Raw genomic sequence first — 23,816 nt, 5'->3', positions numbered from 1 at the left:
CTTAAGTAAAGGTTACCTGAGGATGGGGGCTCAGTCATCCTAGTGTACAGTGTGTATCTACTCAGGTGCTTGCACAAAATCTCAAAACTCTTCTGTTTTTACCTTTGTTGGGGAAAAAAAAATCAGGACATCTTCCTGAAAAGTAGGAAAGTAGGATGAAAAAAGACAAATTGAAAACAACTTTTTTTTTTTTTTTAAGGAAAAAATGGTAATAAGCAAACATCTGGTAAGATATTTTCAGAAAAATAGATGTTGGTATTATTTTATTTCGTAACTTACTTTTAAAAGGCTCTGGGTTCAGGTGGTTTTATGTGTATTATTTCAAGGTACAACAGGAAATCTTGGAATAGGTGAAAAGCTATTTTTAGGAACCTGAAGGAAAACAAGCAACCTGACAGAAGAAACTGATATGCATTCTTGATTCAGATTTAGAAATCTCTAGACATCCTGGCCCAATCCTTGTCCTGTTCAGGGTCACACAGCTGTCCTACCATATGATTGCTCAGGGCCAGGACAGACTATTCTCTTATACCTCTCCAGCCAGCTGTGGCCTGGCCTGCCCATGTCTGTAGAACTTGGAGCTACTTGAATGGTCAGCTCAGTCATCCAGCTGACCTCTAACCATTTTGCTGACTTCTGTACAACTGCCTTCCATTTGATGCACCTTCAGCTTAAAGTTCCTATCTTTCCTGCTTTCCCCTGTTCTGCCAGGGTAACTTATAGTCCACCATACCTCTAAGTGTTAACTGTGGCATCTCTATCAATAGGCAGGGAAGACAAGTGTTTAGAAGAGTCCATATGACCTGTTATTAATTTGGGAAATGGGTCCTATTCATTGTGATTGGGTTCTTCTCTAAAAGGAAAGGAGTGGGGGCATTGCAGCAGCAGGAGCCAGACTGTCCATTTCTGAGTTCCTGTGCAGTGGTATGGAGGAAAGAATTGGGGGGCTATAGCCTGTCCTACACAGGTGGTGTATACAGTGTTGTAAAGTGACTTTGTTACCAGAAGCAGCTGTACCTGCTGGTGAGAGGCAGTTACTGAGCTGCTTTACCACTCCTTAGGAAAGAAGGCAACCAAAGGCTAGGAGAGAAGGCTATGCATCATGCATGGCGCATGTAAGGAGGCCTTGGGTCATTTGTTCCTGCTGCCACCTGCATACAGGGCAGATGACCCAGAGGAGAGTTCTCTGGAAATTGCAAAGCCTGGTAGGGTTTGCTAGACATACTCAGGGATGGACCTAGGTGCTGATCCTGCCTTCCAGGATCATTCCATAGAGTCATGTTCTGATGAAATGAGTGTTCGGACTTTAACATAAGAATTTAGGGGGACACAATTCAGCTAATAACAATGTTCTTTGGTTTTGTTTTTCATTTTCACATTAATGTCTGTTTCTCACTTTCCTTGGAAATACACATAGGTTTTATTCCCTAAAAATAAGATGTGAAAGGTACTAGCATGGGGTTGGTTGGTTGGTTTTTTTTTTTTTTCCCCCAAGTATCTGTCTTTAAGGAAAATCTTAAAACAGGAAGTACTGAGAATAAAAGGTCATGTTAGATGTTGAGAGTATTTTATAAAACTATATTATTTAAAGTACTTGGGTATCTATATGGAGAGATGAATAGAAAATAGTGAACTCTGAAATAAAGCCACATAAATATGAAAATTTAGTACATAGTTGAATTATTTCAAATTAATGGGAAGTAAAGTGAGTTGTTCAGTAAAGCAGTTGGCACTACTGATTCGCCATCTGGAAAATAGTAAACTGGATACTTACTACCTCTTGGTGCCAGTGTGTATTCCAGATAGATTAAAGATATCAAGATAGCAACATTTTTAAAAAGTCACAAAATTATGGATTTTTTTCTTATGATTCCAGGATTTTAAAAGTTTTAGGTAGGCAGAATTGCTAAAGGTAAATGAAGGTATGGAAAAGCAGACTTTGTCTTGCTATTGGATGGGTATATAAAACCCTTCAGTTCTATCCATAACAGTTCTGGGTACATATACATGTACTCTGATCACTTGCCCATATGCATGGAGGCTCATGCCACAGGTAGTTGTGGCACAGTGTGACCATAGTATGTGAGTTCCAAGGGTAGACTTGTGCTTGATTACACCTGGCCTCCTCAACTTACCTCTCTGAACTATTAAAATATTTTGTCCTCCTTGGGCATTCAGGAGGGTTTAATGAAGATCACGTTCTTACAGGGCTTTGCCTAGAGCCTGAGCGAACCCTTGTGACTACCTTGTGGGTGTCATTGCACTATTATCAGCAAAACTGGATAGCCCACGGACCCAACAATAAAGGGATAAAGCAAATTAAACTGTTTACCCCTGCAGTGTCTGTCAGCATCAGTTAGATTGTGCTGCAATGATAAAAACCTCCAATGGGGTTGGGAGCACTGCACATAAATAGTAAATAAAAATAAAGGGGGGCTGGGATTGTGGCTCAGTGGTAGAGCGCTCACCTAGCTCGGCCGGGTTCAATCCTCAGCACCACATAAAAATAAAGGCAATGTGTTGTGTCCATCTACACCTAAAAAAAAAATAAATATTAAAAAAACTAGCAACATATGAAACATTGAAAAAAAAAAAAAAGGTCCATCAACAACTGAAAAAAAAAAAACCTCCAATGTCTTAGCAACAGACATTTATTTCCTCACAATTTTGGAAACTAGAAGCTCAAGATAAAGGAGCAGGCAGGGTTGGTTTGTCCTGAGGCCTGAGACTTGTAAATGGCTATCTTCTTTCTATGTCTTCACATAGTCCTTCTGCATATGTCTTTCCTAATCTCTTATAGGACCCTGGGCATATTGGATCAGGGCCCACCTTAGTGACATTATTTTATCTTTTTTTTTTTTTCAAAGAGAGAGAGAGAGAGAATTTTCAATATTTATTTTTTAGTTTTTCGGCGGACACAACATCTTTGTTTGTATGTGGTGCTGAGGATCGAACCCGGGCCGCACGCATGCCAGGCAAGTGCGCTACCGCTTGAGCTACATCCCCAGCCCAGACATTATTTTATCTTAATAACCTCTTTAAAGACCTCATCTCCAAATAGAGTCATGTTCTGATGAAATGAGTATTCGGACTTTAACATAAGAATTTAGGGGGACACAATTCAGCTAATAACAATGTTCTTTGGTTTTGTTTTTCATTTTCACAATTTTGGACTGCTACTATGAGAGCCCTCTGTGGCTCTGTGCAAGGTTTCTTCAGACCCTGGTGCCTGTGCTGAGGCATGGGATTGCTGAGTCTCTTCTGCCCTTGAATAGCAATGCTCAGCTGTTATGTCTGTGGCGCTCTTTTTATTACTTAAATTTAAGAAATTTTTTCCTTCATGGGAGTTCAAAGACATCATCTAATGTGTTGTCTTTTACACCAGACTTGGAGTCTATTTGTCAGTGTGACTGGTGGAAGGAGAGTCTGTTATCTTCATCAAGGGCCTGTGATGGGCAGAGCCTCTCTGCCAACTTCAATGGATATGTAATATGAGCAAGAAATAAATTTTTGATGTGTTAAGCTGCTAGATTGGGGGCTTGTGTTTTCCAGAGCATAACCTGTTATATCTCAAGTAGTAGAGGATCTCATTTCTCTTTTTTCCACAAGGCATGGACCTACCCGGGCCATCAACCACTCAGTGCCATCCTAGCCTTACAAATCAATAGAACTCTGGTCTGGTCTATCCCATATTAGGTATTTTGACTTTATAAGTAGTGTTGATTTTTCTGGTAGCGAAATATCCATCACTACCCTTTGTTTTCCAGATTGTTTTGGCTAATTTTAAAAACACAGTAGGGTATCATGGGTGTTAATGTGCCCCTCACCCTGCTCCAGTAATGCCTATCAGCAGCCTGACCAAGCTCAGACAGGACAGTAGGAGCTCTGAGTTCTTGTAGTTTTAATTCTGGGCCACAGTGACCTCTGTAGAGGGGCCATACAACACTGCTTGGAGACACTGTGGGTGGCCAGTGGAGGAAGAGCCCTGGTCTTCAAGGTTTCCTCAGCAGCTGAATTCTTCCCTCCTGGTCTCAGGGGTCTCACTGCACAGGACTGGGTCCAGTGGTGGTAAGTGAGCATATATTTGCCAGATTCTTATGTCCTTCTTAGTGACTGGGCCACTAGATGGGTGAAAAATGATGTCTGGACCCACCACCCCCATTCTGTCCCTATTTCTCTGTGTCTTTATGCTGCCCAGTCCTAGGCCTTTGGAGCAGCCCTAGCCCTGTGAGGGCAGGTGGACAGTGGAAGTGTGACTGGGTGCTTGAGAGCCTACTGTATCATGGATGCACAGTGGAGACACCTTGCCAGAGTGGTATCTTGCATCTTGGAGGCTGAGGGGTAGTATGTGTGAGCTACAAAGATGTCTCCTTTGTCACATGCAATGCATGTAGGGATTCCTCAGTGAAGGAAGTGCCCATTTACAGTGCCCAGGGAGACTGATTTTCACCTTTATTTGCATATCTTTCGGTGTGGTAGACCTATTGCTGTGAAATGTGTGAGCATGTGCACAGCCAGCATTGTATCAGATGTGGGTACTTAGGAGTCCATGAGGCACACAGCTGGCCACACTACCCCAGGAGTATGATGGGGGACTCCTGCCACCTGAGGTGGCTTCTACCATAGGATATGCAAGTCTCTGTCATAATGTTTCAACACTTGTGGTTAGGGACCCCTCTTTTAAGTCAGATTGTGTTCCCACAAACTGCCTGGACATAATCTCCATCCCCGAGGCCCAAGGGGATTGGCCCCTGATCCTACCCTACATGAGTGTTGTCCCTCTCTGATGGGGCAGGCAATGGCCTCTGGTGGACTGGGCATCTTGGCAGGGGTGAGCTGCAGCTAGCTGTAGCACATGGGAATGGTCATGCTTCCTGTAGAGCACTATTTTTTTTCCCTGTGTTTTCTAGATACAGTAAAGCTGGTGGCCCATTGCTGGCTGGGTTCCTACCTCTGCCTGTAAATGCCTGGCTGCTAAAAATCCCCCTCAGTCAGGCTTCCTTCCTGCCATCTTACAAGCTTTTCTAACCTGCTTCTGAAGAGACAGATGTCCTCAGCCTCAGCTTGAGTCTCCTATTCAAGGAGAGACACCCCCGTGCCTACTCCTGCAGCCCAGCAGCCCTTCACTCTGGCATTTCCTCCAACCTCAATCTGTGACTTGTGCCCTCAACACCTGCTCAGCACCCAAAACTGCAGGTTGCCCTCTCATACTGAAGCTGACCAGCCCATCACCTTTCACATGCTCCAGCCAAGAAGATTCCAGACCCCACCAAGGAAGAAAACCAACCATGTCTAGGTCTTCATGAGATCACTCCTACTGTCTTAGCTGGCCTATCCTTGCCAACATAATTGTTGGCCACTAGATCTGAGTGCTAAATACCCAGCAGGGACTTGGTGGTGGCACCACTGGGGAGAAGAGCAGGCCTTGAGGGACTGGCAGGTGGGCTACTATCAGTTCTATTTGGGCACTAGCCCACTTGGGCCATGTCTCCAGCAGAGGAGAACATTCAGGAACACGGGGCTGTAACTTGCTCCCTTCCCTAAATCAGTGGGGTCTGTCTAGAAGGGGAATATACAGAACCAGTCAGGTATTCAGGCACTGTATATGTAGGTAAGGTCCGTGCCTGGCCTGAGGCCCTGGGTCCTGCTTAGAGAGGCAGCCTCTCAGCAGGAAGCCAAAGCCGGTTTTTGTGGGAGCTAAAGGCCTCAGTGGTGGAATAAGCAGACCGTTTTCCCTGGCTGGAAGTAGTGATCATCCTTACAGCATGTTCTTCAGGACTACAGTGATTTTGACTCCAGCATGGAAATCGTGTCTATGACTAGAACCCAAGTTCTTTTTTTGTTTTGTTTTTGGGACTGGGAATTTAGTAGGCTTTACCACTAAATTACATCCCCAGCCCTTTTTATTATTTATTTTGAGACAGGGTTTCGCTAAGTTGCTAAGGATCTTTCTAAGTTGCTAAGATTGGCTTCAAACTTGAGATCCTTTTGCCTTAGCATACCAAGTCACTGGGATTATGGGCATGTAGCGGGCACTATGCCCAGTCCAAGTTCTGTTGTGTTAGTAAAACACCAGCTCTCAGGAGATGCCTTGTCTACAGTGGTACCCAGGTTATGCTGGGCTCAGAATAGGGTTCCCTGAAGCTGGGGCTTGGCTTTCTCTCCTAGGTGTTTTTCCTGAACACCCTTACTGAGTTGGTGCAGGGCATTAGTGGGCCTCAGGCTGAGCTGTCAGTCAAGGCACAGTCTGCTTGCTTCATCTGGAGATGGATGTGCTAGATGCAGGCCTGGGGAGAACCACCTTGTCTTTCAGGAGAAGGGGCCTTTGAGGGTATGCCTTATCAACTCCAACCCCCCTCCATAAGCGCAAAGATGACATCAGTCAGCCCTGGCAGGTGGAAGTAACTGTGATTGGGTTGTATCCTCACTGCTTTGCAGTGGACGGTGCCCAGCTCCCATCTTGGCACTGGTATTGGGCTGCATAGTACCCACCCTCCCTGCTTCCCTGCATCCCTGGAATTCCTCCCCAGGATCTACATCTTTGAAGCTGCTACCTCCCTGCCTGCTTGGGCGCTTCCCAAGGCGGATACTGACAGAGGATTCAATGAATTGAAGGTCGCCAGTCGGGACGTTGACAGATGCCCGACCATGATACTATTTCTGATTTAATAACCGAATGGGAGGCCGGCCCTTTGTAATAATTAGGGCTAATTACTGAGGAGGTGTTGACAGACGGGCTGAGAGGAAACAAACTACCTTTATCCCGTGGCTTAGAGTCAGATTACCAGCCCAGTGCTATCTGCCCCTCAGAAAGTAGACGCTTCAATCACTCAGCGAGGCTTCAAAGGGGAAAGGGCCCTGACAATGCACAGGATTTGGAAAGGAGCTATGAAGTGCGCCTTTGACTGAATCGCCAAACAGAGCCCCATTCCAGAAATGATTTCTTTGTGTAGTCTGAGTTACCATGGCCAGACCTGCTTCCCGCGCTCAAGACCAGGGAGGGATCTGTGTGGGCACCGGCAGGACTGTGGCTGTGGCTGATGCTATGGCTGACCTGGCTTACTCAGATCTTTCCCAGGCTGGTCCTGAGCTGGGTGAAACCAGCAGAGAACTGGGTGTCCTTCAAGGCTGGCTCTGATAGCCCAAGGGCCCAAGCAGGGGTGTATGGTATGTTTTCCTTAGCCTGGGAGCATAACCAGTTCTTTGTGGTCATGGGCAGCAGGTTATGACATAACGGTCTTATCATCCCAACAGGCTTGTACCTTCCCTTGTTTTCATCTGGAGCACAGTCTTTCTGTAACCTACATAGACAAGTCTGGGCTCTTTTGATGTAGGTTGTGTCTTAGGTTTTCTTTAAGGCAGGACCACCCCTCAGGGGCCTCAGCATCTCTCACAGGCTCCTCCCACCTGTCTTGGGCTTAGAGCTAAGGCTATGGAAGCAATACTAACCTTGGGGTTACTGTTGGGCAGACTTGGAGAAAGGTGTTTGAACTGGTTTCTGATGAATTATGCATGCCCACTGACTCCCATGGATCTCCATGCATTTCACAGATGAGGAAGGGTGTGTTCAGACCTGGGTTTTTTGGTTTGAAGCAGCAGCACTGGGCAGTGTACCAGTGAGTGGGCCTAGACATCCCAGTGACATGGAGTGTGCTGTGTGGGCCTGGCTGGAAGAATGAGAATGCTGGCTGAGGCCATAGTGCAGGGCCAGTTCTGAGGTTGCAGGTCTTGTTGTCTGTTCTCATCAGACAGACAAGGGGAGGACAGCAGGAAAGGAAGCATTTTTCCTGTTCCAGGTGTACTCTGGGAGATGAGCAGGAGGTGGGAGGAAGCCCTGAATTCTACTTGAATGCTACTTGCATGTCTGCCCTGAGCCTCATGGCCATGTTCTTGCTGCTTGCAAACCTGGTTGGTTTTGAATCTTTCTGTCTATCTCAAAGATAGGTAAAGTAGGTTAGGTTAAAGGAGATAGCATGGCCTTCTTTCTTTGCCTGGCGTGCTGCTCTGCTTGCATCAGAAAAAGGTGTCTTTTTGAAGAAACAATGATAAAAGTCATTGCTAGTATTGCTTCAACAAATGAGGAGGCACCTTTGATAATTTGAATAAATCTATATTTGGGCAGAAATAAGATGATGAATTATTTCAAGTAGGAGAAACACTTGAAATTGACTTTAAATCTGTTTATAGTCATCTTGAGCAGAATTAGGAATTCTCTCTAAAGCTGAGTTTTTATAATGTTAGTAGTAAATTAAACACCCTTAACTATAGCACAAAAAAATAGCACAAAGATATCATATATTTTATTTGAAATATAGCCTCCCAGAAAATGGCCACGAGAGCAATGGCCCACTGTTAACTTGTACCTAGAAGCCTGTCTGAGCCCTCTTGACCTTGTTAACGTCTTAAATTGGTACAGCTAAGGAACCAGTATCCATACATTGTTAATGACTTAAACCCAGATTGTATTCAGATTTACCAAGGTTTTTACCTCAGGTCCTATTTTTCTGTTCCAGGATCTTGCCCAGGATCTCATGTTATACTTAGTCTTTTGTTTCCCTTGATTCTTCTTAGCTGTGAGTTTCTTCAACTTTCCTTATCCTCAATGACCTTGACAATTTTGAGATACAAAAGTCTGTTACTTTGTAGAAAGACCCTTGGTTGGGATTTGTAGCCTATTTTTTCATGATTAGACTGAGGTTTGGAGAAGAAAGAGCACAAAGGTAAAGTGTCATTTTTATTTTCTTGTCATATCATTGGTTCATATCAACACGACCTATCACTGTTGATGACCTGGTTGAGTAGTGTTTGCCAGGTTTCTCCACTGTAAAATTACTATTTTTCTCCCTTTTCTTACTATACTTTTAGCAAAAAATTCATGCACAGTCCATACTTGAAGGGTAGAAGTTATACAATCCCCCTTTTAGAGTGGAATAGCCATGTAAAGTGGAATTCTGCATGGGAGATTTGCTTTCCTTCCCCATTTTTAAATTTATTCAGTCATTTCTTTACCTCAGTATGGACTCATGGATATTTTATTATTAGATGTACTTCTTTGCCAGCACCATCACAACTGGGACACAGAAAACTGCTCCTTCCCTCAAAATCCTCCCCTTCATGGCATTTGGCAGTGAACCCCTTCCCCTTTTCTGACCTCTGGAAGCCACTGATTGGTCCTCAGACCTTCTTTTTTGCCTTTCTCAGAATGCCATACAAATAGAACTGTACAGTGGTAGCCTTTTACTTGACATAATTATCTGGAGACTCATCCATGTTGTTGTGTTTATCAGTAGTTTTTTGTTGTTGTTGTTGTTGTTATTGCTGAATAGTATTCTACTCACCTGAGGGTGGCCATTTGAGTTGTTTTCCATTTGGGATGATTATGAAAGAAACTAAATATTCATGTATAGTTTTTCATTTGCACATAAGTTTTCATTTTTTCTAAATATCCATGAGTAGAGTGGCTGGGTAGTAGAACACATACCTATTTTTTATAAGAAACTGCCAAACTGTTTTTCAGAGTGCTCACACCACTTTTCATTCTCTCCAACAATGTATGAAAGTTCCTGTTGCTCCACATTCCTGCCAGCCTTTGGTTTCTTTCTTTTTCTTCCCCTTAATTTTAGCCATTCAAATGGGTATGTAGTGGTATTTCATTATGGGTTTAATTTAGAATTCCTTAAAAGCTAATGTTGTGCATCTTTTTGTAATTGCCATCTATATTTCTACTTAGGTGAAATGTCTGTTCCAATCTTTTGTATATTTTTAATTGGTTTGTTTAATGCTAATGGCTTTTGTTTTTACACAAGGTATACTTATATTCAATAAACTGCGCATATTTAAAGCAATAGATAGTTTTCACTATCTGTTGACACCATCCCCACACTCTAGATAATCATTGTCCCTGAGGTTTCTTCCTGTTCCTTTGTGGTCTTCCCTTTTCCACATCCCTGCATTTCCCATCCTTAGGTCTCCACTAATCAGCTTTTCCATCACTTTAGCCCACTTAGCATTTCCTAGAATTTTGTATAAATAGAATCACAGTATACTCTTTTTCTGGCTTCTTTCACCCAACACAATTATTTTGAGATTTATTCACATCAAAGCGTGTGTCAGTACTTCCTACCTTTTTACTGTAGAGTATGGAAATATTCCATTGTGTGTATATACCATTGTTTGTTCAGCTGTTGATGGGTATTTGGGTTGTTTCCAGAGTGGGGCTGTTTTCTAAAGAAATGACCAAAATTTATTCCAAAGTGGTTGTACCATTTTATAAACCCATCAGCAGTGTATGAAAGTTTCAATACTTCCCAACAATTGGAATGATCAGTCTTTTTAATTTTAGCCATTCTGATGGCATTTTCTTGTTGTTTTAATTTGCATGTCCCTAATAACCATAGATGTAGAGTATATTTTCAAGTTCTTATTTGCCATTTGCACTTTTTTTTTTTTTTTGGCAGTACTGGGGATTGAACCCAGGGTCTTGAGCATACTAGGCAAGCACTCTACCATTGAGCTACATACTCATGTTAGCTTTTCTTTTGCCCATCTTAAATTTTGTTGTTTTAGTACTGAGTTTGGAAAATTATTTATGTTCATTATACAAATTGAATTCTTTTTTTTTCTCTCTGTGTATGGATTGAACTCAGGGCCTTGCACATGCTAAGCATGAGCTCTAACACTCAGCTATACCTCTAGCCCTCTTTACTAAATACATGATTTTAAAAATTTGCAATATTTTCTCTCTGTAGATTGTCTTTCTTTTTTCCTCTCTTTCCTTTTCTCCCTTCCTCCCTTCCTTCTTTCCTTCCTTTCTTTAGGGCCTTGTGCATCCTATCTAGGCAAGCATTCTACTACTGAACTATACTCCCAACCCCCGCAATTTCTTAATGGTATCTTTCTTTTAAAAAAAATATTTTAGTTGTCAATGGACCTTTATTTTGTTTATTTATATGCAGTGCTGAGAACAAACCCAGTGCCTCACACATACTAGGCAAGCACTTTACCACTGAGCTACAACAGCAGCCCAAAAGTATCTTTCAAAGAGCAAAAGTTTCTATTTTTATTGAGTCAAGTTTATAATTTTTTTCTCTTATGAATGATACTCACTGAAAGATTTTTAAAAATCATGCTTGGATGTTACATTTTGCCCATACTCTTTCTTTATCAATGGATATAGTCCTATGGTTTTTCTTCAGTGTGTTAATGTGATTTATATTGATAGATTTTGAATACTGAGTCAACTAAGATAAATTCCAGTTGATTATGGTGTATTATTTTTATATATTGTTGGATTTGATTTGCTATTTTTTGAGTATTTTTTTTATCTACATTTATGAGGGATATTTGTGGTTGGTTTTCTTTTGTTGTACTACCTTTATCTGGTTTGGGTATTAGGATATTGCTAGCCTCATAAAATTAATTAGGCAGTGTTCTCTTTTTTTTTTTTCTGTTTTCTGGGAGAAACTGTAGGACCAATTTTATTTCTTTTTAAAATATTTGGTAGAACTTTTTAGAAGTCATGTGGGCTGGAATGTTGTATCTATTTTGTTTTTGTAAGAATTTAAACTGAAAATGCTGGCTGAGAATGTAGCTTAGTGGTTTATACTTGCCAAGCATACATGACACCTTGGGTCCAATCCCCAGCACCACTGAAGAAAACAAAAGACCCTAAAGATGCAGGGTTTTTTTTTTTTATTGTTGTTGTTTTGTTTTTTAAAATTTTTTAGGTGGACACAATAACTTTATTTTTTTTAATGTGGTGCTGAAAATCAAACCTAGTGCCTCACGCATGCTAGGTGAGCGTGCTACCACATCCCCAGCCCCTGTTTTTTTGTTTTTTGTGGGTTTTTTTTTTTTTTTTTTTTGGTGTTGGGGGACTGGGGATTTAACCCAGGGGCAATTTACCACTGAGCTACATTCCTTGCCATTTGTTTTTATCTGTCTGTCTGTCTATCTATCTATCTATCTATCTACCTACCTACCTACCTACCTACCTACCTACCTATCTATCTAATCTATGTACTTATTTCTGAGACAGTCTCACTAAGTTGCTGAGGTTGGCCTAGAATTTGGAATCCTCCTGTCTCAACCTCCTGAGCCACTGGGATTACAGGCATGTGCCACCACATCTGGCTCTAAAGATGCAGTTGTTAAAGTCTATATAGGGCTATTCAGGTCTCCTCAACTACTCTGTGGTTTTCAACTTTTCATTTTTATCTAAGTTATTGAATATATGTTCATTGAGTTGCTCATGGTGTTTCTTATTACTCTTTTAATGTTTCTTGTGTCTGAATGATAATCCTTCTTTAGTTGCTGTAATTTGTTTTTTTTTTCCCATTTTATCATTGTCATTTCAGCTCGAGACTTACCAATTGATTCAAAAAAACCCCCAGATTTTCTTGTAATATTTCTGTATTAGAGAAAAATCATCTGATAATAGTTGTACTATTTCCATTTCATTTATTTCTTCACTAGTTTTATTATTTCCTCCCTTCTGCTGGATTTGGCCTTATTTAGTGCCTCTTTTTCTAATTTCTTAAGGTATCATTGATCTGGAGACCTTTTTTATTTTCTATTTTAAGTATTTTAATGCTATAAATTTCCCTCTAGGAGAGTAATGTCAGCAAGATGGCCAAATAAGTTGCTTGTTGCTCATCCCCTCCACAAAGAATAAATGACTATATTTTGACTGGATGGATAAGCACATACTCTAGAGAGTACAAGGGAAGTGGTAAAATCCCTATGGGGCACAAAACAAACAAAAAATAATAATATAGCACCATAGAGAGGAGACTGAGTCACCCTGCCTCTCCCGTACCATTTCCCCAACTCAGATCAGCTTGAGGTGAAGACAGACTTATGTTTCTAAAAAAATAATAATAATAGGCTAGAGACTCTGATTGGTTTCCATTTCTTCTGTAGATGACTAGGAGCCCTTAACGACCCCAGACATGGTTTGGAGAGTTTCCCACAGTTCACAAGGCTGTTGTGCCACAGAGTAGGATTTCACATTGTACACCCTCTACCCACCATGACCTAAACTGCTGTGGCTTACTGCCATCTTGAAACTGGATCTGCTGCTAGAATGCATATCACCTAGAGGACTAGTGGGCACAGTGTACCTTTATTCTTGAGACTCTGCCATCATTTCACTATGCTTATATGAGTAACTGCAGAACCACAACCCCAACTGCTAAAATCCTAGGTCTATCTAAAAGGCAGAGACCCTGGCTTCCAAACCCTCTTGGCACCCACATCCCAGGGAACTTTTGAACTTGCAGAGGGAAAGCTGACATACAACCAGGGACCTGATATTTCTTTGTATACATCTGTGCATGACCTGACAGCCAACAAGGTAACAGCTTCATCCTGCCCCCTATGGACCAGCTGCACAGCTGACCAGCTTGCAACAACAATACACACCTGAACCCAGCCTTGATAGCCATCAAGGTGGCAACTCCTCCCCTCCAGCGAGCCTACTATACAGTCCACAAGTATACAAACCCAATCTGTCAGCCAACCAAGTAGAGAGCCTGCCACACAATCAGTGGCCTACAGCATCTGTGGACCCCATGTTTGGTGTAGCAGCCTTATTTCTAGCAAAACCACACCACACCACCACGGTTACAAACACTCATAGCCTCAGTCACAGATAACCATAGATATCGTTGAGAGGATAATAGTTGAAGAAACTATGCAGAAACCACACTACTGTATCAACCCTGAATCAACTCTAACATGTCATACTGAACTGACACTTTCACACCTATCTATAGGAAAAAGTTTCCATACCAAGGTAGGGATGGTAATCTCTCCAAAAAGTTGGAAAAGGCAACTGTTGCACGAGCTGCACAGATATCAACGTAGGGACACAGGAAACATGAAAAAGGAAGAAAATATGATACCCCAAAGTAACACAATAATTCTCTAGTAAGAGACCCCAAGGAAAAGGAAATTTATGAAATACCTGAAAAGGAATTAAAAATAACCATCTTAAGGAAGCTTGGAGAGATACAAGGGAATATAGACAAATGGTTTAATGAAATCAGGAAAGGACTTTAGGATTTGAATGAGATATTTAACAAGAAACTATAAAAAGGGATCAAACAGAAGTCTTTCTGCAAAAGAATTTAGTGAATGAAACAAATACAACTGAGGGCCACAAACAACAGGCTAAATCAAGCAGAAAAAAGTAATTTCTCAACTTGAAGACAGTTCTTTAGGATTAACCCAGTCAGAGGAAGAGAAAGACAAAAAGAATGAAAAAGTGAAGAAAGCCTATGGCACTTATGGGATGCCTTTAAGTAAACATGTATTCACATTATAGGACCTTAAGAGGAACAAGAAATGGAGAAAGGCACAGAAAACATATTTAACAAAATAATAGCTGCAAACTTCCCAAGTCTTGGGACAGAGTTGGACATTTAGGTCCAGGAAGCTCAAAGAACCCCAATTATATTGAACCTAAAGAGATCCTCTCCAAGGCACATTATAATCAAACTGCCAAAAATCAAAGATTTCTAAAAGCAGCAGGAGAAAAAATAATAAATCACATATAAGTGCATCCCCCTTAGACTAAGGGGTTTCTCAGTGGAAACCTTAAAGGCTAGAAGAGAATGGTAAGATATATTCAGAGTGCTGAAAGAAAAACATTTACCTGCCAAGAATACAATACCCAGCAAGGCAATCCTTCAGAAATGAAGAAGAAAAAATGTCTTTCTCAGATAAGCAAAATACAGGAAATTCCTCACCACTAGGCTAGCCTTACAAAAAAATGCTTAAGGTTAGAAGTAGAATGACAATAACTGCCATCATGAAACATACAAAAATCATAAAACTCACTAATGTAGTTAAAAAATGAAAAGTAAAGCAATCCTTATCATTACAGAAAACCATCAAACCACAAAGATTAACTATAAGAAGAAAGGAACAATAGATAAACAAAACAACCAGACAACAGTGAACAAAATGACAGGAATATGTTATATAATAATAACTTTAAATGTAAATGGGTTAAACTCCCCAAGTTAAAAAAAATATACTACTTGAATGGATAAAAACATAATACCCAGCTCTGTGCTGCCTACAAAGGACTCACTTCACTGGTAAAGACACAGATTGAAAGTGAAGGCATGGAGGGCTGGGGAAGTGGCTCAGTGGTAGAACACTTGCCTAGCACGTGTGAGGCACTGGGTTCGATTCTCAACACCACATACATACATACATACATACATAAATAGCCAAGGCTGTCTTTGAAAAAAATAAATAAAAAAGGGCTGGGGATGTGGCTCAGTGATTAAGTGTTCCTGGGTTCAATCCCTGTTATCACCCCCACCAAACAAAAACACCCAAAACAAAATGGATTCAACAAAAGGCTATAACAATTAAAAATATGTATGCACCCGAGACTGAGTCACCTAAATATGAAAAATAAATATTATTAGATCTAAAGGGAAAGGTAGACTCCAGTAATAGTTAGGAACTTTAACATCCTGTTTTCATCAATGGACAGATTAACCACACAGAAAATGAATGATGAAACATTGAAGTTAAACTATGTTATAGACTAAATGGGCCTGATATACTTCACAGATCATTTTGTCCAACACCTGTAGAATACACATTCTTCTCATTAGCACATTTTCCAGGATATGTCATATGGTAGGTCATAGAACGTATCTCAATAAATTTTTAAAAATTGAAATCACATCATTTATCTTCTCTGACCACAATGTAATAAAATTATAAATCAGTAAGAGGAACTGTGGAAATTATACAAGTACATAGAAATTAGACACTAGGCTCCTGAACAACAAATGGGTCAATGAATAAAAAGAAAAAATTTAAAACTTCTTGGAACAATAGACATTTGAAACACAGCATAACAAAACCTATGGGAAACATCAAAAGTAGTACTAAGATGTTAATGGTAAGAAATTATTACATCAAAAAAAGTAGATTTCAAATAAATAACACTGCAGCTCAAGGAACTAGAAAAGCAAAATCAAGCCAAACTCAGACCAATGGAACAGAATAGAAGACATAGTCATACCCACTAAATACAGTTTTCTCATACTAAACAAAGGAACCATAAACATACATTGGAGAAAAGATGGCCTCTTCAACAAATGGAGCTGGGAAAACTGAAAATCTATATGTAATAAATGAAACTGAATTCCTATCCCTCACCCTGCACAAAGCTCAAAGTGGATCAAGGACCTAGGTATTAGACCAGAGACTCTGTGCCTACTAGAAAAAAAGTAGGCCCAACTCTCCATCATGTCAGCTTAGGAACCAACTTTCTCAACAAGACTCCTAAAATGCAAGAAGTAAAATCAAGAATCAATAAATTGGGGCTGGGGTTGTGGCTCAGTTGTGGAGTGCTGATCTAGCATGTGTGAGGCACTGTGTTTGATTCTCAACACCACATAAAAAATACATAAATGAAATAAAGGTATTATGTTCATCTACAACTAAAAATGTTTTTTTAAAAAAGAATAAATAGGATAGTATCAAATTAAAAAGCTTTTTCACAGGAAAGGAAACAATCAAGAACATAAAGAAAGACCCTACAAAATGAAAGAAAATCTTTGCCACCTGAACCTCAGATATATCATTACTCTCCAGGATATACAAACAATTAAAAAAACTAACACACACACACTAATAATAATAATAATAATAATCAGTAAATGAGCAAAGGAACTGAACAGGTACTTCACAGAAGAAGAAATATGAGTAGTCAAAAAATATATGAAAAAATGTTCAATATCTCTAGCAATCAGAGAAATTCAAATTAAAACTACACTGAGATTCATCTCACTGCAGTCAGAATGGCGATCATCAAGAAAACAAGTAACAATAAATGTTGGTGAGAATGTGGAAGAAAAAGTTCACTCATACATTGCTGGTGGGACTGAAAATTGGTGCAACCACTATGGAAAACAATATGGAGATTCCTTAGAAAACTTGGAATGGAACCACCATTTGACCCAGTTATCCCACTCCTCAGCTTATACCCAGGACTTAAAATCAGCATACTACAGTGATGCAGCCACATCAATGATTTTTGCAGCTCAGTTCACAGTAGCTAAGCTATGGAACCAACCTAGGTGCCCTTCAGCAGATGAATGGCTAAAGAAACTGTGGTGTATGTACACAATGGAATATTACACAGCCATAAAGAAGAATGAAATTATGGCGTTTTCCAGTAAATGGATGGAACTGGAGGCTATCATGCTAAGTGAAATAAGCCAATCCCAAAACATCAAAGTTCTCCGATATTTGAATACTAACCATGGTAAGGGAGGGGAATGGAAGAATAGGAGTTCATTGGATTAGACATAGGGGAATGAAGGGAAGGGAGAGGGAATGGGAATAGGAAAGATAGTAGAATGAATTAGACATAGCTTTCCTATGTTCATATATGACCAGTGAAAATCCACATCATGTACAACAATTAGAATGCAATCCTAATTAGAATGTTATACTTCATGTATGTAGAATATGTCAAAATACACTCTACTGTCATGTATATCTAAAAAGACCAAATAAAAATTATTTTAAAAAAGATCAAACTCAAAATTAGTAGAGGGAAAGAAATTAAAATCAAGGCAGAAATAAATGAAATTGAGACAAAAATTACTGAAACACGTTGATTATTTGAAAAGAAACAAAATTAGCAACACTCTAGCTAGACTAAGAAGAGAGAAGACCCAAATAAATGAAATGACAAAAAGAGGAGACATTACAACTGATACCACCGAAGTATGAAAGAAGTATATACCAATAAATTGGAAATCCTAGAAGAAATGGATGAATTCTTGGATATATAACTTACCAAGAGTGAAACATGAAGAAATAGACAACCTAAACACCAATAGCAAGCAATGAAATTGAATCAGTAATTTAAAAATCTCCCAGCTGGGCATGGTAGTGTACACGTATAATCCCAGCTACTCAGGAGATTGAGGCAGGAAGATTACAAATTTGGAACCAGCTTTGGCAATTTATTGAGAGCCTCTCTCTCAAAAAAAATTTTTAAAAATTTATTTATTTAACAAAAGAGCTGGGGATGTAGCTCAGTTGTTAAACACTCCCTGGGCTCAATTCCCAATACCAAACAAACAAAAACTCTCAGCAAAGAAAAGTTCAGGGCTGAATTTAAGAAGGAGGGAATTCTTAAAAATTTATTGCCCAGACAAGGATACAACACCACCAAAATTACAGACCAAGACCCTGATGACCATATATGCAAAAATTCTCAGCAGAATAGTAGCAAACCAAATCATTTCCAAAACATTTCACACCATCATCAAGTAGGATTTATCCCAGGGATGCAACACCGGTTCAAAATACACAAATCAATTAACATGATATATCAATAGAATGATAGAAACTATATGGTCATGTCAATAGATACAGAAAACAGCATTTGGTAAAATTCAACATCCCTTCATGACAAACACTCAATAAATTAGTTATAGAAGGAACATATCTCAGCACAATTAAGGTAGTAAATGATAAGCCCATAACTAACAGCATAACATTGGGAAATGTGTTTCCTCTAAGACCTTCAACAAGACAAGGATGCCTGCTTTCACTACTCTCATTCAAATTATTACTAGAAGTCCTAGCCAGAGCAGTTAAATAAGATAAAGAAATAAAGGGCATCCAAATCAGAAAGAAGGAAGCTAAACTATCCCTATTTATGGATGACATGAAAAACCTACATACAACCAAAAAAAAAAAAAAAACTGTTAGAACTGATAAATAAATTCAGGAAAGTTACAAGATACCAGATCAACACTCAAAAATTGGTAGTGTTTCTATTATTCAGTAATGAACTAGATGAAAAAGAAGTCAAGAAAGCAATCCCATTTACAATAGGTACAAAAAAACCCTCAAAATACCTAGGAATAAATTTAACCAAGGTGAAAGAACTCTACAGTAAAAACTATAATTGATGAAAGAAACTGAAGAAGACACTACAAAATGGAAAGATATCCCATATTCTTAAATAGGAAGAATTAATATTGTTGAAATATCCTTACTATCCCAAGCAATCTAGAGATTAAATGCAATTCCTATAAAAATATCAATGATATTCTTCACAGAAATAGAAAAAAAATCCTAAAATTCCTATGGAACTATAGAAGACATTGAATAGCCAAAATATGCCTGAGCAAAAAGATCAAACTGGAAGCATCACAATACTATAAAGCTGTAGTAACCAAAATATCATGGTAATGTAGTAACCAAAACAGCATGGTGCTGGCATAAAGAGAGACACACAGGCCAATGGAGATGAACAGAAAACAGAGAAATAAATCTATATATTTACAGCCAACTGATTTTTGATAGAGGCACCAAGAAAGGATCTTTGAAAAAAGGACAACCTCTTCAATAAATAGGGCTGGGAAAAGTATATATCCATATGTAGGAGAGTGAAACTAGATCACTTTCATGATGTATACATTGTTAACTTTGTTACTGTAACAGAATACCCGAGATAATTAACTTGAGAGAAAAGGTTTATTTAGCTCACAGGTCTGGAGATTCCAGTCCAAGATTAGGCAGACCCATTGCTTTGGACTTCTGGTGGATATGCCAGATGGCATTGTGGGGGGAACGTATAGCATAGTAAACTGGTTACCTCATGGCCAGGAAGCTGAAAAGAGAGAGGAAAAGACCAGGATCCCAGAGTCCCCTTCAAGGGCATGCCCCCAATGACCTAAGGACCTCCCACTAAGTCTCAACTGCTAAAGGTTCCACACCTCCCAGCAGCAGTCTTAGGGAACAAGCCTTTAAACCATGAACCTTTGGGGGGAACATTCAGCAGAATGGAGAGACAAGCAGTAGAATGGGAGAAAATATTTGCAAACTATACATCTGACAAGGGATTAATATCCAGAACGTATATGGAACTAGAAAACTGAAACAATAAAAAAATACAATTAAAAACTGGATAAATTATCATAATAGACACTTTTCAAAAAAAGAAATACAAATGGCTAACAAGTATATGAAAAACTGGTCAACATCACTAAAATTAGGGAAATGCAATCCAAAACCATGAGTTATTATCTCACCCCAGAGTGGTTATTATAAAGTAGCAAATGCTGGCAAGGATGTGGACAAAGGAGGACTCTCAATGTAAATTAGTGCAGCGATTATAGAAAGCAGTATGGAGAGTTCTGAAGAATATTAGAAATACAACTACCAAATAATCCAGCAATTCCACTACTATATCCAAAGGTATTAAATTGGTATGTTGAAGAGGTCTGTACTCCCATGTTTTTTGTTTATTTTTACTTTTTCACCAGGGATTGAACCCAGTGGCACTTAATAACTTGAGTCACATCCCCAGCCCTTTTAATTTTTAATTTTGAGACAAGAGGCTTAGAACCTCACTAAGTTGCCCAAGCTGGCCTTGAATTTGCAATCTTCCTGCCTCAGCTTCCCAAGTAGGGAGATTACAGATAAGTGACACCATGCCTGACTAGGCATTTTTTATTCAAGTAATATTTTTGCTCTAATCTTTCTCTTCTTGGACTCCATTATCCTGAAAGTTAGACTTTTACTTTTATTCAACAAGTCCCTAATGGTCCAATCATTTATTTCAATCTTTTTTCTTTCTGATCTTATACTGAATACTTTTTATTGATCAATCTTTGCGTTCTGTCATCTGCCATCCTATTATCAGACTTTTTTTTTTTTTAAGTTTCAGATATGGTATTATTCAATTCTGAAATGTCTGTTTTTTAAAAGGTAATTTCTATTTCTTTGTCAAGAACTACTTCATTTATGAGGGGCTGGGGTTGTGGCTCAGTGGTAGAGTGCTTGCCTAGCATGTGTGAAGCACTGGATTCAATCCCCAGCACCACACCAAAAAAGCTAAATAAACAAAATAAAGGTATCGTGTCCATCTACAACTAAAAATATTTTTTTTAAAAAGGAACTACTGTGGCTAGGGTTGTGGCTCAGTGGTAGAGCGCTTACCTAGTACGTGTGGGGCCCTGGGTTCAATCCTTGGTACTACATATAAACAAATAAAACAAAGGTATTAAAAAAAAAGAACTACTTCATTCATGAATGTTTACCTTTGCCTCAAGACATATAATCATAAAAGCTACTTTCCTAAATCATAAAATCTTTTTCTGAATGGGGCACAGTGGTGCTCACCTGTAATCCCAGCAACTCCGGAATCTGAGGCAGGAGGGTCACAGGTTCGAGGCCATCCTCAGCAATTTAGCAGGGGCCTAAGCCATAATAAAAAAATTGCTTAATGAGACCCTGTCTCAAAATAAAAAATTAAAAGGGCTGGGAATGTAGCTCAGTGGTAAAGCACTCCTGGATTTAATTCCCTGTAACACCCCACTACACTCCCTACACAAAATCTTTTTCTGATATTTTCAACTTCTGAGTCCTCTCAAGGTTGACATCTGTATATTATCTTTTCCCTTGAGAATTTCTCTCATTTTTCCTGGTTCTTTGAATGTTCAGTAATTTGGGATTGTATCCTAATTAAGTATTAGGTGGGATCTTTGAGAAAATGTTTTGTGTTCGCAGGAATTGTCACCAAGTTAGCTGTGTATCATAGATTCTGTTTCACCTGCTGTGGACTGTGGTTTTAATCTCATTTCTCAGACTAGCCTCAAATTTGTGCTCCTCCTGCCTCAGCCTTCTGAGTAGCTAGGATTACAGGTGGACAACCACTATGCCCGGCTCACTTAAGAGTTATTTAATGAATGGTTCTTAATTTCTAGTTGGGGAGTGCTTTTTGGTTTTTACTTTGTTCATTCCCAATTGTATTGCATTGGCACATAGAATTTTATTGATAATTATTTCTTCTTTATAAAACCCACTGATGTTTCTTTGTGGTCCAATGTACAATTTTTACATGTTTCATGAGCACTTGAGAAGAAGGTATAGGCTGTATATCAGAGAAGCTGCACATAGATTCATGATCTCTTCCCTGTCATTTGTGGGTGTTTGAGTCATTTCATCATTATTGTATACTTCTTCTGACTTGCACTAAAAATAGTATGTCACATTCTCCAATCATTAGTAGGCTTCTGTAACTTCTTGCATCTTCTGCTTTATAAGAGTGAGATCTTTGTTATTTAGTGAATTGATGTTCAAAGTTGTTGTATCTTCATTGTGGATTACAAACTTAAAAGTATCAGGCTTTGGGCTGGGGATGTGGCTCAAGCGGTATCGCGCTTGCCTGACATGTGTGCGGCCCGGGTTCGATCCTCAGCACCACATACAAACAAAGATGTTGTGTCCGCCGAAAATTAAAAAAATAAATATTAAAAAAAAAAAAAGTATCAGGCTTTGTCAAGTGAAAGCTTTTTGGCTGGAATTCAACTGTGTGATATTGATATTTCAACCCTTTATTTTTTTAAAGTTTTTTTTAGCTATAGTTGGACATACTATCTTTATTTTACTTATTTTATGTGGTGCTGAGGATCAAACCCAGTGCCTCACATGTGCTGGGCGAGCACTCTGCCGCTGAGCCAACCCCGTCAACCCTTACTTTATTTTAATTCCGTTTGTCTCGTATACCTTTGCCTATCTCTAATTTTAGTCTTTTGGAATCACCATGTTTACTTTGTTTTCTTATTGACATGAATTCTTTTTTAAAATTTTTTAAAATTGATTTTTTTAAATCTTTTTTTTACATTTTTTTGAAGTTGTAAATGGACAGAATGCCTTTATTTTATTTGTTTATTTTTATGTGGTGCTTAGGATCAAACCCAGTGCCTCATGCATGCTAGGCAAGCGCTCTACCACTGAGCTACAGCCCCAGCCCCATTAAATTGATTTTTAAAAAATAAATGACAGCAGAATGCATTATAATTCTTATTACACATATACAGCACAATTTTTCATATCTCTGGTTGTATAAAGTATGTTCACACCAATTCGTGTCTATACATGTACTTTGGATAATGATATCCATCACATTCCACCATCCTTTCTAACCCCCTGCTCCCGACTCTTCCCCTCCCACCCCTCTGCCCTGTCTAGAGTTCAACTATTCCTCCCATGCTACCTCTCCCTGCCCCACTATGAATCAGCCTCTTATATTAGAGAAAACATTCGGCATTTGTTTTTGGGGGATTGGCTAACTTCACTTAGCATTATCTTCTCCAGCGCCATCCATTTACCTGCAAATGCCATGATTTTATTCCCTTTTATTGCTGAGTAATATTCCATTGTATATATATATATGCCACATTTTTTTATCCATTCATCTACTGAAGGGCATCTAGGTTGGTTCCACATTTAGCTATTGTGAATTGTGTTGCTATAAACACTTATGTGGCTGTGTCCCTGTAATTTGCTGTTTTTAAGTCCTTGAGTATAGACCAAGGAGAGGGATAGCTGGGTCAAATGGTGGTTCCATTCCTAATTTTCCAAGAAATCTCCATACTGCTTTCCATATTGGCTGCACCAATTTGCAGTCCCACCAGCAATGTAGGAGTGTATCTTTTTCCCCTACATCCTTGATAACATTTATTGTTGTTTCTCCTCATAATAGCTGCCAATCTGACTGGAGTGAGATGATATCTTAGAGTAGTTTTGATTTGCATTTCTCTAATTGCTAGAGATGATGAACATTTTTCATATATTTGTTGATTGTATATCCTATTCTGGGAAGTGACATGTATTCTGAGTCAGTGAGTACATTCTGAACACGAGTTCTTTAAAAGATAATATGTATTGTGAATATTTTCTCCCTGTTTATAGCCTCTTTTTTAAACTTCCTTAATGTCTCTTGATGAGAATTGTGATTTTGAACTTCATCC

The 23,816-nt window shown here is 39.2% G+C and overlaps 2 protein-coding genes across 6 annotated transcripts in view; both read left to right on the top strand.

Moving 5' to 3' along the window:
• Gnb1l (G protein subunit beta 1 like) overlaps positions 1 to 23,816 on the top strand; it is a 70,334-nt gene that overhangs the window by 5,986 nt on the left and 40,532 nt on the right. The window lies entirely within an intron of this gene.
• Txnrd2 (thioredoxin reductase 2) overlaps positions 1 to 23,816 on the top strand; it is a 124,822-nt gene that overhangs the window by 93,283 nt on the left and 7,723 nt on the right. The gene's annotated exons all lie outside the window — the stretch shown is intronic.

The sequence above is a fragment of the Marmota marmota genome, unplaced genomic scaffold (assembly GCF_001458135.2).
Source record: "Marmota marmota marmota unplaced genomic scaffold, marMar, whole genome shotgun sequence".
NCBI lineage: Eukaryota > Metazoa > Chordata > Mammalia > Rodentia > Sciuridae > Marmota > Marmota marmota.
Note: the sequence above shows the minus strand (reverse complement) of the source record. Positions and strands in the feature narration are given on the sequence as shown.